Source organism: Pipistrellus hanaki (assembly GCF_964339955.1).
Source record: "Pipistrellus hanaki genome assembly, chromosome: 10".
In the NCBI taxonomy this organism is placed as follows: domain Eukaryota; kingdom Metazoa; phylum Chordata; class Mammalia; order Chiroptera; family Vespertilionidae; genus Pipistrellus; species Pipistrellus hanaki.
This window is the reverse complement of record NC_140512.1, coordinates 11178702-11194724: the sequence shown is the minus strand read 5'-3', so window position 1 is coordinate 11194724 and position 16023 is coordinate 11178702. Positions and strand designations below refer to the sequence as shown.

Below are 16023 nucleotides of genomic sequence, written 5' to 3'. Positions count from 1 at the left end.
ACCGGGGATGTGCCCGCAACCAATGTACATGCCCCCAACCGGAATCGAACCCGGGACTCTTCAGTCCGCAGACCGACGCTCTACCACTGAGCCAAACTGGTTTTGGCTTGAGAGCCAAATTTTTTAAACTTAAACTTCTTCTAATGCCATTTCTTCAAAATAGACTCGTCCAGGCCATGGTATTTTGTGGAAGAGCCACACTCAAGGTGCCAAAGAGCCACATGTGGCTCTTGAGCCAAGGTTTGCCCACCACTGCCTTAGGCCATGAAAATCTCCCCTTGGACCAAACAAGGGCATACATTGAAATATTGGTTTGGTCAAGAAAGAGAGCTTGCTCTAGATCAGTGTTTTTCAACCTTTTAAAAAACTAATATTGTTCATTCCCCCAACCCCAGGAGCATTTTTAGACATTTTTTCCTAATTGTTTTTCCACCATGAAAATTTAATATCAGAGTTATACTATTATCGACATAAGAAACATCCAAACCTGTAGAGAATTTTTGTAAGCATTTATTTGAGCCAAACTGACGACATTGCCAGGAAGTAAGATCTCAAATGCTCTGGAGAAAGACAGTTTTATGCATTTGAAATTAAGAAGGGAACGTACAGAAGATTACATGATAGTGGGAGAGATCAAGGTGGGGATTGTGTTATAGGATAGTTAACAAGATTATGTGCTCACTTGAGAGTGGTTTCCGACCCAGGGGTCTGAAAAAGAGGCATTTTAAAGGTGTGTTAATCTAGACTAGGGGTGTCGAACTCAATCAGAGAAGGGGCCAAAATCTAAAATCCAGCCTAAATCGCGGGCTGAATGGTTTACTGAACAGTCATAAACTGACAATGTCATAAACTGACAGCGGAGTGCAGTGATGACAGCGCGGTGCGGGCCACATTGCAAGGCCTGGCGGGCTGGATTTGGCCCGCGGGCCTTGTGTTTGACATACAGTATGTGATCTAGACGCACAAGAACAAAGGACAGTGCTTGCTAAAGTAAAAGATAAACCTTTTTCTCAGCAAGTTATAGGCCTGGGCATGATTATCCATCATGAACTGCCCAATTAGAAATTTATGATCACATCGAACTGTGAGGTTAATTTTGGTTAAATTTATTATAATAAATCTGTGTGTATATGTTTATGTACTGTATGGATATCTATGCTTTGTGTATAAAAAGAGTTAAAAAAATTTTTAAAAATATATTTTATTGATTTTTTTTTACAGAAAGGAAGGGAGAGAGATAGAGAGCTAGAAACATTGATGAGAGAGAAACATCGACCAGCTGCCTCTTGCCCCCCCCCCCCCCCCTCCGGGGATGTGCCCGCAACCAAGGTACATGCCCTTGACTGGAATCGAACCTGGGAACTTTCAGTCCGCAGACCGACGCTCTACTGCTGAGCCAAACCGGTTTCGGCAAGAGTTAAAAAATTTTCATTCCCCGAGAACCAATTTTCACTTCCTTGGAGACAATATCACCCTTTTAAGAATCCATGTTCTAGATTAAAAGAGACTCAAGAACTATAACAATCAAATATAATGTATGGTCCAGGGTTGGACCCTGGGTTGGATAAACCAGCTATAATGGGAATTTTGGGGATATGTGGGAACTTTTAATATGGACCAGATACTTTTGTTAGGTGTGATTGTGTTATTTTGGATGTGTAGGAAAACATTATTATCCTATATAATAAAAGGCTAATATGCAAATTGACCAGACAGCAGAATGACTGGTCACTATGACCTGCACTGACCAACATAAGAGCTGCCCCCTGGTGGTCAGTGCATTCTCACAGGGGGAGCGCCACTCAACCAGAAGCTGGGCTCGTGGCTGGTGAGTGCAGCAGTGGTGGTGGGAGCCTCTCCTGCCTCTGCTGCAGCGTTAAGGATGTCCAACTGACGGCTTAGGCCAGCTCCCTGTGGGAAGCGGGCCTAAGCCATCAGTCAGGCATCCCCTGAGGGCTCCTGGACTGTGAGAGGGTGCAGGCCAGGCTGAGGGACCCCCTCCCCCACTCCCCCACTCCAAGTACACAAATTTATATATAGGCCTCTAGCCTATACACACACACACACACACACACACACACACACACATATATGTATATATGTGTGTGTGTGTGTGTGTGTGTGTGTGTGTGTGTGTATATATATATATATATATATATATATATATATATATATAGCTAATATGATAATGTCTGCCTAACTGGTAGCTATGACATGCACTGACGACTAGGGGGAAGATGCTCAACACAGGAACTGCTGAGCTGCAGTGACTTGGCAGTGGCAGTTCTCAGGTGACGCCTCCCCCAAATCAGAGAGAAGTTAGCCCGATTCCTTGCAGGGCCAAGCAATTCCACCTTCAGCCATGGGATGTGTTGTTGCTAGGGCACTGTCAGCCCCAAATCTGGCATACTTACACTTGCTTTTAGGTTCCACACTCTGTATGATAGCAACTTTGCAGAGTGCCTTCCCGCACTACAGGACCCCTCAGGGGATGCTGGAGAGCCGGTTTCAGCCCAATCCCCGCAGGCCAGGCCAAGGACCCCACCTGCCAAAGGGACTCCACTCACACAGCAGATGCCCTTCCAGCCACAGCACCACCCCAGGTGTGGTCCGTTAGGGAGAAACCACATGGAAGGTTGGCTCCAGAGCATGTCCAGCCTATCTCGTCCAATCCCATCCTGCCAGCCACCTTCTAATTAATTTCCTATCAATGTATGAATTTATGCACTGGGTCACTAGTTTTTTATACATGCCTATGGAAGTAAAAAACAATAAAGAAATATTGGCTTTTTGAAGACACCTGTATTTGTTATTAATTAAGTTCTCTTACATGCATGGGACTTCCCTCCTTGCAAATCTTATACATATTTCAGTTACTAGCAAAGTTTGGCATCAGAAGTGGGATAATTGGCCTTTGTGGATTTGGAATAGCTGAGTATTCTAAGTTCCTGATGCTGGTTCTCTTAAAGTGAACTGAAATGTCTTGTAAGAAAAACAGTCTTTTTGTAAAACACTAGATAAAACTGGGTTATAAAACTTTTCCATGGTTTCTTTAAGATTTGGGTGTTTTAGTCATTAGGAAATTAAAACCTATTTTATCAAATAGTGTCATGAACTATTTATCCCAATTATCATCCATCATCATCTTATCTTATGATGAAAACTTTTAGATGACAACATAAAGTATGTGAGGAATTACAGAGGTTTAAAAAATTCTTTTGTGGGTTATGTAAGCAACATGCTTAAAGATTCCTGGGCTAACATCATACATTTCTAGGAAAGGAGGCCATCTCTTTTTTGCCATCCTTCCAGTCTCTTTCCTTCCCAAGAGCCAGTCACTAATTATAGGCACACAACCCACCTGGTCAGGACTCTAGGCAAAATGGCAGCCCTTTGCTTTTGTCAGTGAGAACCATTTTTACTTCAATAACATTTCTCATTCTTTTCTCTCAGTGGTCGATATGCATGGTGACACAGCTCTAAGCACATCAGCAGAACTCAAGCAGCTCACCTAAAGCTGCGACTGCTTCCTGCAACTTTTCTCACTGTGGTTTACAAATCTCACGCTCAGTGTTCACAGACCCCCTTCCCATTTGCTGCTGGGTGCATGAAAAACCATTCCAAATGGCAACGAGATGACTCTTGTTCTTTCCAATCAGTGTTATATCGAACAGTGAAGGGCTGTACATTTTCTCAGGCAGGATGAACCGTAGGCATGCTGCTTCGGAAGGGTGTCTAAATCATCTCACACGTTTAAAAAAAAAAGCCCGAGCATCTGGCGGAAAATACACATTCTCCCAGATCTCCTGAGAGTCTGAGCTTTTCAGGGCATGCCGTGACCCACCTTTCTGGGTTCCTCTCCCACTTAATTTGTTGGCATGTCTCTCTGTCAGGTCTTGCATATAATTCTCCTTACTGCTGACTTTGATTGTCTAGTCTTGGCCTAAGCTTGGAAAATTCCAAAGAGGAATGCTCCACCAGTTTGCAGGCCAGAGTAAAATTCTAACAAGAATCTGTTTATTGCTCACAGCGTCTGCGATTCCTGGAAGATGATTACAATCAGCTGTCGGGGTTTAGACAGGCTACACCCCCCGAATCTCAAGCCCTCACCCATCTCTTAACTTCAACTGTTCGCCGAGCATGTTCCTTGAGAAGACCCACTGTGATGTCAAACTCAAGCTGTTGGGGATAATACTGCCATCCTCCCCTTTAATGCTTCCTGCCTGGTTGCTCTAGGAGACCAAGCTTCCTGTAGTGCTATTTTGATCTTGTCGCCTCTTGCTGCAGAAGCCTTCAGTTGTTCACATTGTCTGCAACATGAAATACAAATTCTTTTTCTCATATTCTAGGGCCCGTTACTCAGGTTAGATGGAGCCCAACCAAGCTTTGTATCTCATGCTACAGATTTTTTGGTCAAATGTTCCCACGTTCTGGAATGTTCTGTCTACTTTTTCCCATTTATTTTTCTTACAAATATTTATATTGCTCTTCACATTTAACCCAGATAGCTGCATGTGGCCTTCCCCTCAATTCCTTGAAGTCTGCTCAAATGTCACATTTTGCCGTCACTCCCCCCACTTCCTATCCCCATTCCCTGCTTTATTTTACTCCATGGCACTTATCACCATACCTTATATATTCATGTGCTGTCCATGGGGGGCAGGGATTTTGTTAATGCTTTTCATTGTTGTATCCTCATCAACTAGAAGGAGGCCTGGCACAGAACAGGGAGACAATCAGTATTTATGAATTAAGTGAGTGGATGAAGGAACTCTGAGAATATTTAAGGGCATTTAGCATGTGGCTGGCACTCTCCTGGCCCTATAAAGATGGATATAAATGAAAATGGGGTCCTTCTATTTTATTTATTTATTTATTTATTTATTTATTTATTTATTTATTTATTTATTTTTAAATATGTTTTTATTGATTTCAGAGAGAGGAAGGGACAGGGAGAGAGAGAGAGAAACATCAGTGATGAAAGAGAATCATCCATCAGTTGCTTCCTGCATGCCCCCTGCTGGGGATCAAGCAGCAACCTGGGCATGTGCCCTGATCGGGAATTGAACTATGACCTCCTGGCTCATAGGTCAACTCAACCAATGAGCCACACCAGTCGGGCTATTTTATTTTATTAAAAAACAAACTAGCCCAAGTATAGTTTTTTTATTTTCTTTTCTTTTTCTTTTTCTTTTTCATTTTAGAGAGAGGAAGGGTAGTGGGAGAAAGATATATGGATATGAGAGAGAAATATTGATTGGTTGCTTCCCATATGTGCTTGCACCAGGGATCAAACCCACAACCTATGTAAGTGCCCTGACCAGGAATTGAACCTCCAACTGTTTTGTTGTACAGAACAATGTTCCAATCAACTGAGCCACTCAGCTAAGTCAAATGGTCTTCTTTTAGAAATCCACAATCTTGTGGGGGTAGGAAATGAGAAATGCAAAAATGAAACTGAGGCAGGATAGTAAGAATCCGGGAAAATTCCTTGACAAGTAGAAAGGGGAAACTGAGACAAATAGCTCATTCAAACTCTGGCCTCAGCCAGCTCCTTGACTCATCTGCCTCCTTCTCCCTTGTACAAACAACTCCCTTAAGCATTTGTTGAGGTCCCGATCAGCATAAAATAATCTTAGGAACAAAGCCTCGGGATTGTTGACCACATAGACAGAGTTTTGGTCAAAATAGAGATAGCATCTAGGCCTCATTTGTGTTTCAGCTCCAGGCTCAGAAAAGCAGAAAAACCAGATGAAGCCATACCATGGCTGACATCAGGATCAGATGTGCTGATCAGCTACCCAGTAGCTCAGTGCTGACCAATTAGTAGAGACCATGACCCTGATTCTATCCCCTTATTTTTATGAATCAGCATATTAAAGAACACACCTAGAAAGATGATGAATATTCTATTGAGATCCTCCCTTGAGGCCTCGCCTAAAATCCCTGCCTTTAGAAAATGGACAAAAACTCTTAAGACAAAGGACCCAGTGCATGCTCTGTCTCTAGAGCACACCCACATCACCTTTGCTTTCTTCCTCCTAAGCTCAAAAGGTTCCCAGGAGGTTTGCAACTAGGGGAGCAGTGGGCAGGGGCAGCTCATCCCGAGCTACCCCCCTAAATCTGTCTTCAAGGGGCCATCTTTTGCCTCTGTAACTTGTTTCCTGAGTCCACACACTCAGCTGGCTCACTTCTGCCTCTGTGACTTTCTTTCTAAAAGGTCAAGGTAGCTCTCTGAACAGCTCTCTCAAATCTTCTCTTTGAGTGAACTTTTGCTTTGCAAGCTAAATGAAGTTTCTCTTGCACTAGAGTTCTTTTTTTGAAAAATTTTATTTTATTGTTTAAATTATTACATATAGTAGTACATATATCTCCCCCTTTTTTCCCCCCATAGAACTTCCCCCAGCCTCCCCTACCCCTGTTACATGCCCTCATCTCCCCCTCCCCCAGTGTTTTGTGTCCATTGGTTGTGCTTATATGCATGCATACAAGTCCTTTAGTTGATCTCTTTCCCCCTCTTTCCAACACTCCCCAGCCTTCCCACTGTAATTTGACAATCTGTTCAGTGCTTTACTGCCTCTGTGTCTATCTTTTTGTTCATCAGTTATAATGTTCTTTATTTTTCATAAATGAGTGAGATTATGAGGTATTTTTCTTTCATTGCCTGGCTTATTTCACTTAACATAATGCTCTCCAGGTCCATCCATGCTGCTGCAAATGGTAAGAATTTCTTCTTTTTAACTGCAGTGTAGTATTCTATTGTGTAGGTGTACCATAGTTTTTTAATCCACTCATTTGCTGATGGGTATTTAGGCTGTTTCCAAATCTTAGTTATGATGAATTGTGCTGCTATGAATATAGGGGTATATATATCCCTTCTGATTGGTGTTTTTAGTTTCTTGGGAATATTCCTAGAAGTGGGATTACTGGGTCAAATGGGAGTTCCATTTTTAGTGTTTTGAGAAAACTCCATACTGTTCTCCACAGTGGCTGCAAAAGTCTGCATCTTCAATAAATGGTGTTGGGAAAACTGGACAGATACACACAAAAAAATGAAACTAGACCACCAACTTGCACCATACACAAAAATAAACTCAAAATGGATAAAGGACTTAAACATAAGATGGGAAACCATAAAAATACTAGAGGAATCCACAGACAGAGAAATCTCAGACATATGCTGAAGCAATTTCCTCACAGATACTGCTCCTAGGGCAATGGAAACTAAAGAGAAAATAAACAAATGGGACTACATTAAAATAAAAAGCTTTTGCACAGCAAAAGAAACCATCAACAAAACAACAAGAAAGCCCACTGTATGGGAGAACATATTTGCAAATGTTATCACTGATAAAGGCTTAATCTCCAACATCTACAGGGAACTTATACAACTTAATAAAAGGAAGATAAACGATCCAATAAAAAAATAGGCAACTGGGGGAAGAAAAGAAGATATACCTACTACTATATGTAACACTTAAACAATGAAAAAATATATAAATAAATAAAAAATAATAAACACTAACTTTAGTTTAAAAAAGGGGGGGAGGGGGCAACAGACCTAGATAGAATCTTTTCAAAAGAAGACAGAAGGAAGGCCAAGAGGCACATGAAAACATGCTCTAAGTCACTAATTATACAAGAGATGCAAATGAAAACAACAATGAGGTACCATCACACACCTGTCAGAATGGTAGTCATCAACAAATCAACAAACTGGCGAGGATGAGGAGAAAAAGGAACCCTTGCACTAGAGTTCTTGGCTCTGAATTCTTTCTTTGCCAAACTCAAGAAACTGAAAGCTGAAATCACCAGTAACAAAACCAATTTGAAGTGAAGCATGGTGTAGGAAAGAGAAAGGATTTAACGTTCTAGAACTCCTATGTGCAAGATGCATGTATTTATCTGGTCTCATTTAAGCCCCACAGTGATGCAATCTGGTAGGCTTTATTGTTTCCAATTTTGAAGATAAAAATACTGAAACTCAGGAGAGTTAAATAATTTCTCCCAAAGTTTTATGCTAATAGGTGGTTAAAATAAGAAGGGATTTACACCCAGGTCTTCTCGTGCTAATGTGAATACACTTTGCATTATATTAGATTGCCTCTCAAGTTATTAAGGAGCAGATATATTTAGTTTAGCCTGAGGATGAGATCTAGAGTATGTGCTATTTGAGTAGTTAATGAGAAGTGAATCAAAGCAGATAAGAGATGGCAAGATAGTCATAAACTTCCCACCTCACTACATCCTGTGGGCCTTCCCCTCTGACCTTTTATTCTCTCCTATAATATTCATTCAGTAAATATTTATTAAATTCTTGTTATGTGCCAAGCTATGTTCTATACCCTAGTCCTATAGTAGTGAATAAAACAAAGTCCCTATCTCCAAGGATATTTCATTCTCTAAATATTTTATGTGACATGGGGAGAAAACAGAATATTTCAAATTTAGAGAGCTCAGATTAAAGTTATGACTTCATCATAGTCTAGCTGAGGACTTTGGAGAAGGAACACATTTAAACTTTCTGAACCTCAATTTCTATATTTGGGATAGGAATACCCATCTCACCAAAATATGATATTGTGAGGCCCAAATAAGATGAAAATAGTTTGAACCATGAAGCACTAGATACTGTGTTTATTTAAATCTAATATGCCATTGATTTTAATAAACACTATTCTTTTATGTTCCATTGAGAAAAAAAATCCACCAATTATGATATGCCATTGATTATAAAGCCCATTCTGATTTCAGAATACCAAAATGTGGGGAAAAATTATGTATCTTAGTTAAAATATGGTATAAGAGTGCTATTATTAACATTCTGTATGGTGCATGGCATATGGTACATGTTCAGAGAGGAATGGTTTTAGCAAGATACATTAAAGTAGATCAATAAGACAAGTGATGAATATTTCTTATAGATATTCAAAGGTCTATCTGTCCAGCGTTTCACTATAAAAAATTTTAAGTACCTAGAAAAGATGAAATAATTTTATAATTAACACTCATATACCCACTATCTGGATTCCATAGTTAACTTTTTCCTGTACTTTCATTATTAGATCATTATATCAATTATTTTTTTATACATTTCAAAGTAAATTGCAAAAATCTATACACTTTACTCCTATACATTTTAATATGCACATCATTAAAGTTCAATATTTGGTTATATTTTTGGTTGTTTTTTTAAGGTAAATTTTACATTCAACAAAGTGCACATACCTCACATGTAACATTCAATTGTGTAACACAAATCCTTATCAAGATACAGAATATTACCATCAACCTAGCAAGTTCCTTCATGGTTCTTATTCCTTCCCCACAACTTCAGAGGCAACCACTGTTCTGATTTCCCCCCCCCCCCCCCCCGCACCATAATTAGTTTTGCCTATTTTAGAACTTCATATAAATGGAGTCACACATGTACTCTTATATAATCTTTTACTCAGCATAATGCTTTAAAGATTTATCCACACTCCTATGTGTTTCAGAATTTGTTCTTTATTTTGTTGGTGAGTATTCTATCGTATGAATATTCCTCAGTTTGTTGAGCAATCAGAGCTGCCATGAGTGTTTTGTATAAGTCTCTTTGTGGTAATAATGCTCTCAGAGCTCTTGGCTACATACCTAGGAGTGGAATTTCTGGGCCAGAGGGTGCGTGCATGTTTAGTTTTACTAGAAACTGTCAGGCCTTTTCCCAAAGTGATTGTTATCATCAACTATCGTGTATGAGAGTGTAGGTTGTTCTGTGTCCTCCAAACATTTAATGCCGTCAGTCTGTTTTAAATTTTAGCCACTCATGTGGGTAACAGTACCTCATTGTTGCGTTAATTTGTAGCTCTCTTCCTTTGTGAAATGTCTGTTCAAGTGAATCCAAATTGAGGTGTGTGTTTTTGTTGTTTTTTTAAATTCTTGAGATAGGGGAGTTCATTACATTTTCTAGATACTAATTTTTTTTGTCAGATATGTTTGTCAAATATTGTATATCAGTTTGTGGATTTCTTCTGTATTTCATGAACATTTGTCTTTTTATGAGCAAGAGATTTACATTTTGGTATAATCTGGTTATTCAATTTTGAAATGGTAATTGCTCCTTTTATCCTAAGAAGCTGTTGCTTACCCTAAGTTGTGAAGATTCCTTTTCTTTTTATTCCAGAAGACTTATGTTTTCATTTTTACATTTAGGCCTGTGATCCCCCTTAAATTATCATGGGAAGTAGGGGGTCATGGTTCATAGTTTTTCCATTTGCGTACCCAGTTCTAGTACCTAGTCGATTTATAAGTGTATTATATACATTTTTTGTAAGATCCCTCAGATGTTTTTTGGAAGAAGCAATAAATGGATTCTGCCTAATGGCTAGAGGATGGCCTCATGGGTCCCTTTGAGCACTGTGATGAGTAATATTCCCTCCGCATAGCCTCGTCCAAATGCGATCCCCTCCCTCCCAGGAAAAAGTGCTGTGTTCCCTTTCGCCTTGGCCTTGTTATTCACATCACTGCCTCTCAGAAGTGGGAGAGGCTGCTGTGTACTCCCTTGCCTGGGATGGTTAGCTTGCTCCTACCTGGTGTTTGGGGATGGAGATGAGGCAGGGAGAGGCTTAGGATTGCTGGGTAAGGGGAGCGGGGAGAGGAAGAAGGGTCTGGAGCAGGGGTCTTCAAACTACGGCCCGCGGGCCACATGCAGCCCCCAGGGGAGTCTGATCCTGCCCGCCAGGTTTTTTGGGCAGTGAGCACAGCCAAGGTGTTACAGTAGGAATTAGTAGTTCATATAGTCCGGCCCTCCAGCTCTCTGAGGGACCGTGATCTGGCCCCCACTTTAAAAAGTTTGAAGACCCCTGGTCTGGAGCAATCTCTGTGGGTGTCTATAGGCCTCCAGAACTCGTCTTTTTGAAGGTAGAGATGTTAGACTCTGATGCGCTTTGGAGACAGAGCAAAGCTGTGCTCTGGCTCTTTTGGTAAATTTGGTTTCTCATTTCTGAATGGGTACCAGTGGCTAAGAGGAGCCTTTCCTTTATCCCCTTCTAAACTATTTTTTTCTATTTTTCTCTCCTTTGCTCAGCAAAGAGCTTTGGAAACAGATGTTTATATATGTAGTATGTACTTAATATATTTACTTATATATTTTCATAAAAGTAGTATAAGTTCATTGTTGAAAACCTTGCTAGTACAAATAATGTATAAAGAAGAAAGCACAAACTAGCTATAATCTAACACCCCGAGGTAAGCCATAGTGACATTTTTTGTCAGCTTGGATTTTGAGTCTGTGCTCTGCCTCTTACCAGCCTGATTGATACCTGTTTGAGTGTCTTCTCCACTTGGGAAATGGGGAAGCCTCCTTCATGGAAAAGCTGAAAAAAATCAAAGAAGATATACGTAAAAGATTTGGCAAATAATAGATCCTTAATATATATATATATATATATATATATATATATATATATTCACTAAGTGATGCTATTCAAGGGTGTAGGAAGTGAGTGGGAGGCAGGAAGAAAATCTCAGTTCCTCCCTCCTCCCCATTTTAAGTTTTGTTATTAAATTAAATACCTTTAAAGCAGGCAAAACTAGAGGAACAGGAAACAGAATAGTGGTTGCCAGGAGCTCAGGGTGAGGGAGGAGCTGATTACCAAGGGGCCAGAGGGCACCTGGGGATGATGACACTGTTCTGTATCTCTGGTAGCTACCCAACTGGATGTGATGTTTCAAATGCGTAGAGCTCCCCACAAAGAGGGTACGTTTTATTGTGGAAGTTATACTCCTGTGAACCTGACTTAAAAAAATACTCTTTAAACCATCGTCTTCGAGCCTTCATTAAGATTGGCCTTTTCTCTCCTTTCAGGCTTCCTTCTCCAGTTCACCTCTTCTCTAGCCACTTCCTGACGGTGGTCTGAAAGGGTGTTCATTGTCATACTGGATTCTTTGTTCCTTGCCTCCCAACCCGGCTGCATATTTTATTTCCCTCTTTTGAATTGACACTCTGTTGAGCTGGGCTCAGCTGCACTTCACAAACAAAATGTATGGCTGTTTCACTTGCTCTTTTTGTGCCAGTAGCTGTCTGATCAGGGCAACGTGTTCATTATACCGAATGAGATAAGAGAAAAGCTGATCCAGGGTCCTTGTGGCAGTGGTTGAACAGAAATCCTTTAAAATCCTCTAGATTGTTCTTTCTGCTCTGAGCAAAGGACTTGGAACAGTTTTTATGCTGGAAAAACCAGCATCACCCAAGGTCACAGTGGAACTCATAGCTACTTGACGTAGCTCCTTTAAAGCAGACATAGTTATTTTGAGGTATATGCTGATTACCTATGCTGAACTTTCCAGGTCGGTCTGGATTTCAAGTTGTTCATGCCGAGTCTCTCTAGGACACTCATATTCTGTAGAACAGACAGAGTGTCTTGATTTGGGCTCATAAATACAGTTGTCAAACTCAGAAGTTAGATACATGCATTCATTCTTTATTTTTCATTTCTGTAAGTATTTAATGAGCACTTACTATTGAGTGCCAGGCTCCTGGGTAGGCTCTGGAGAAACAGGTAAGTAAAATCATCCTTGAGAAGCTAGTGCTGTGCAGTCTGGAGGTTGGATAGACTAACAAATGCATTCAGTTTCTTCAGAGAGCAACTACACAAAAGGAAAGGCAGAGGCTAGGCAGCTCATGTGCGATGTAGCTTATTGAGACAGATTTTAAGCTGTATAGTATATATTTAAATTGCATAAGTTATATAGTCTTGTTTTCCAACACCAGTATTAGCACGATTTCATTAGACATATAATGAAATTATATGACGAATTATATAATGCATCCACATGTATAATATTGCATATACTTACATATTATATTTTTCATAGGCAAGCTTGTGCTCTATACCAAGTGTTTTCACTGGTATGACTTTTGGATAGAAACCTTCCCCTGACTGGCTTGACTACATTGCAGTTACTTCCAATAACAATTGTAGTATGTACTTATATATTTTCATAAAAGTAGTATAAATTCATTGTGTCCTGTGTTCTGTCAGGTCAGTGGTCTGCAAACTCATTAGTAAACTGAGCCAAATACCAACAGTACAACAATTGAAATTTCTTTTGAGAGCCACATTTTTTCAACGTAAACTTCTTCTAACGTCACTTCTTCAAAATAGTTTTGCCCAGGCTGTGGTATTTTGTGGAAGAGCCACACTCAAGGGGCCAAAGAGCAGCATGTGGCTCGTGAGCCGCAGTTTGCCGACCACGGTGCCAGGTAATTTGCAACACTCTTTCTTTTGCTCATTCAGCGCAGCGGAGGACACATCGCTCTCCCTATTTCACAGGCTGGGTGGAAAGTGGGTGCTAGAGAGAGTGAGTGGCCCCGGGTGTGCCTGGCGGACAGGAGGTGGAGGGAGATGTGATCTGACCGCCTGACTGGGGCCGGTGCTCTCCTCCAAGCACACAGCCCTCCATTGTTGGGTTGCTTTTAGCTGCCTATCGGGCACCCATTTACTCAGATCTCCGTGGCTACCGGAAAGGAGGGTGAGAAAGGGGAAGTCACTCGGATGCAGCCCCGGTAACCCAATATTCTCACTGCAGCCGGAGCAATCTGTAAAATGCCATTTGCACGATCTCTCTTCCCTCCTCAGAACCTTCTGGGGCTCCCATTGGTTTCAGGTCCACCAGCCTGTTCCTATCGTTCCAGCCCCGACCTCCCCGGGAGCTGCCCCAGCCACCCCAGCCTCTTTTTATTTTTTCTCCACCTACAGCTCTGTCTGTCCTGGGCCCTTGTTCTGCAGCTCCTTTTGCTTAGAAAATTCCCCCTAGCCCTCCCCCTTCTCATCCACTGGTTAGCACTGCTTCTGGTTCTCAGTGCCTTGGCCCCTTCTGACACCTGTCCTACCTGCCAGCCCTCCTGCGTACGCCCTGCCCTCGCAGGCACCTGCACCGCCCTTCCTGGAGGCCACCATCAGGTTGTCTTTGACAGATGGATGCAGTCGGAATCTGTGACCCTGGCTCCCCCAGCAGACAGCTTCTGTTCATCTCCACTCATCGTTAGCTTAGTCCCATAACTAACTGCTGGGAGAATGAATCCTTGCGTCTTTCCTGTCACCTCCACTCGTTTAGGACCCCTCCTCCCATACCATTTGCAGGACCTGGATTTTTCCTCGCTAGCGCAGTAACTACAGACTTGGCTGATTGCTAGGTTATGTGTCTCTTCCCCTGAGGGCCCATAAAAGTAGGTTGGTGCTTACTTGTGAGCTTAGCAGTGCCCACCTAGAGTATGTGCTCAGTACAGTTTTTACTGAGGACAAGCTTGGGGCCTATTTACTCAAAAAGAAGTGATTCCATGTCTTAGTGTTAAGGCTATATGAAGTGGCTCATTCTCTACTAATTCAAATTTGTATGCATTTAATAAATTACCTAGTAATGCCATGAGCAGCTCCCAAGCTGAATGAAACGTTATGGCCACAATAGTGGCCGCAGGGAACCCTGCATACTGGCCTGAAGCCCCTTCCTCAGCTGGGACGGCTCTCTGGCCAGTGAAGTTCAAGTCCCTCTGTTCTAGGCAGAGGCAGATCGTCCATGGGAGGCTTATGCTTCAGGAGCCTTCACCTGTAACACCACCCAGGGCCTGGGAGAGGTCTAGCAATTGTGCACAGGATCATGGGTTCTAGTAAAATTAGCAATAGAGATTTAAAATTACAACCAGTCAAGGCCCTGTCTCTCTCTTCTCTGATGTCCCTTCTGTCACCTGGTTAGGGGGACTAGACTGGCCATGGTATCTTAGGGCTCTCTCTATGGGAAAGTTGAGCTGGGGACACATTGAGTTAAGCTTTAATGGGATGCAGTCATGTGATTTTTTTAGACACTTCTATGTCTAGTTAAGTCATGGCTGGTAGTCCTATTGTCAGAGTGGCTTCTGGGAATACCTCTTCTGCCCTCTGTGACAATTTACCCCAAATTGTGACACCAGGTGGCGGCTAGTATCAATGAGGTTCCTTCTTAGAATCTTTTGCTTTGATGCTGAAGGTTGTGGGGTTGCTGGCATGGTTTGCCTATACTTCCTGACTTCCTGCAAATGGCCTTTTGATCTTTGCTCTCCTGGTCTATCCAGTGATTGTGTCAGCCTCGACCTCCCTTTCTCAGCAACCTTTCAGGAAACCCCTGAAACACCAAGAGGGGCTCCCCTTTCTGGCTGAACTCTGGGCAGGCTATTCTGCTGTGGCATCAGTGCAACCCTCTTGCAAAGCCCTCTCTTGGGCACCTTCCGTTCCTGCCTCCCTCATCCTTCTGAAGTGCCCTGTGGAACCAACAAGCCAAGAGGTACACTGCTCTCCCCCCAAGACTCAAGACAAACCCGCAGGACTGTGCCCTGGAAGAACAGACCATTCATAAGAGTAAAGAAGGGCAGGCAGAAGACTGAGCAGGGGGCAGAGAAAGAGGGAAAGGGCAAGAAGATTAGGAGCAGAGTGGTAGGAAAACAGTGATGAGGGCAGTAGACGGATGGCTGAGAAAGTTGCAGGAAAGAACCAAGCAGAGGTCTTCCTTGCCAGATCTTCCCTCTGTGTGGATTCAGGCCACAGAATTGGTTCATGTCAGGCATCACATTCAGGATGCTCCATACTTCATCTCTCACCTTGCTCCTTGCAGTGGTTTCCACACTGGTTTCCCAGTGTCCTCTCTCACCCTTCTAAGCCTGTCCTCAACCCAGCAGCTCAGTGATCCCATTCAAATGTGAGTCAGAGATGCCACTCCCTGGCTCTTCCACTCTCTGACCTCATTTCCCTGCACAGTTCCCCACCCTCCTATGCAGACGCACTGTTCCTCAAACATACTTGATCTGCTCCTGCCTCAGGGTGTCCCTCTGTCTGGAAGGCTGCCCCTCTGCATGTACACTTACTGCTACATCACAATCACCCAGTCACCTCCTCACTCGGGCTGCTCTAGTCGGTCCATCTAAAACAGCAACCCTGCCAACACTGCCTAGCCCCTTTCCTTTCTAACGTAATATACTAGTATAATCTATTTGTTCATTTTCGTCTATCTTCT

The 16023-nt window shown here is 42.2% G+C and overlaps 1 protein-coding gene across 2 annotated transcripts in view; it reads left to right on the top strand.

Moving 5' to 3' along the window:
• The window catches only part of MATCAP2 (microtubule associated tyrosine carboxypeptidase 2), a 270425-nt gene that overhangs the window by 212961 nt on the left and 41441 nt on the right, over positions 1 to 16023 (top strand). The window contains exon 8 of one of the 2 annotated variants that reach the window (XR_014796137.1): positions 10641 to 10816. The exons of the other annotated variant lie outside the window; for it this stretch is intronic. The gene's annotated coding sequence lies outside the window, so the exon portion shown is untranslated. Of the gene's footprint in view, positions 1 to 10640; positions 10817 to 16023 lie in introns of those variants that run through there. 2 annotated transcript variants of the gene reach the window in all.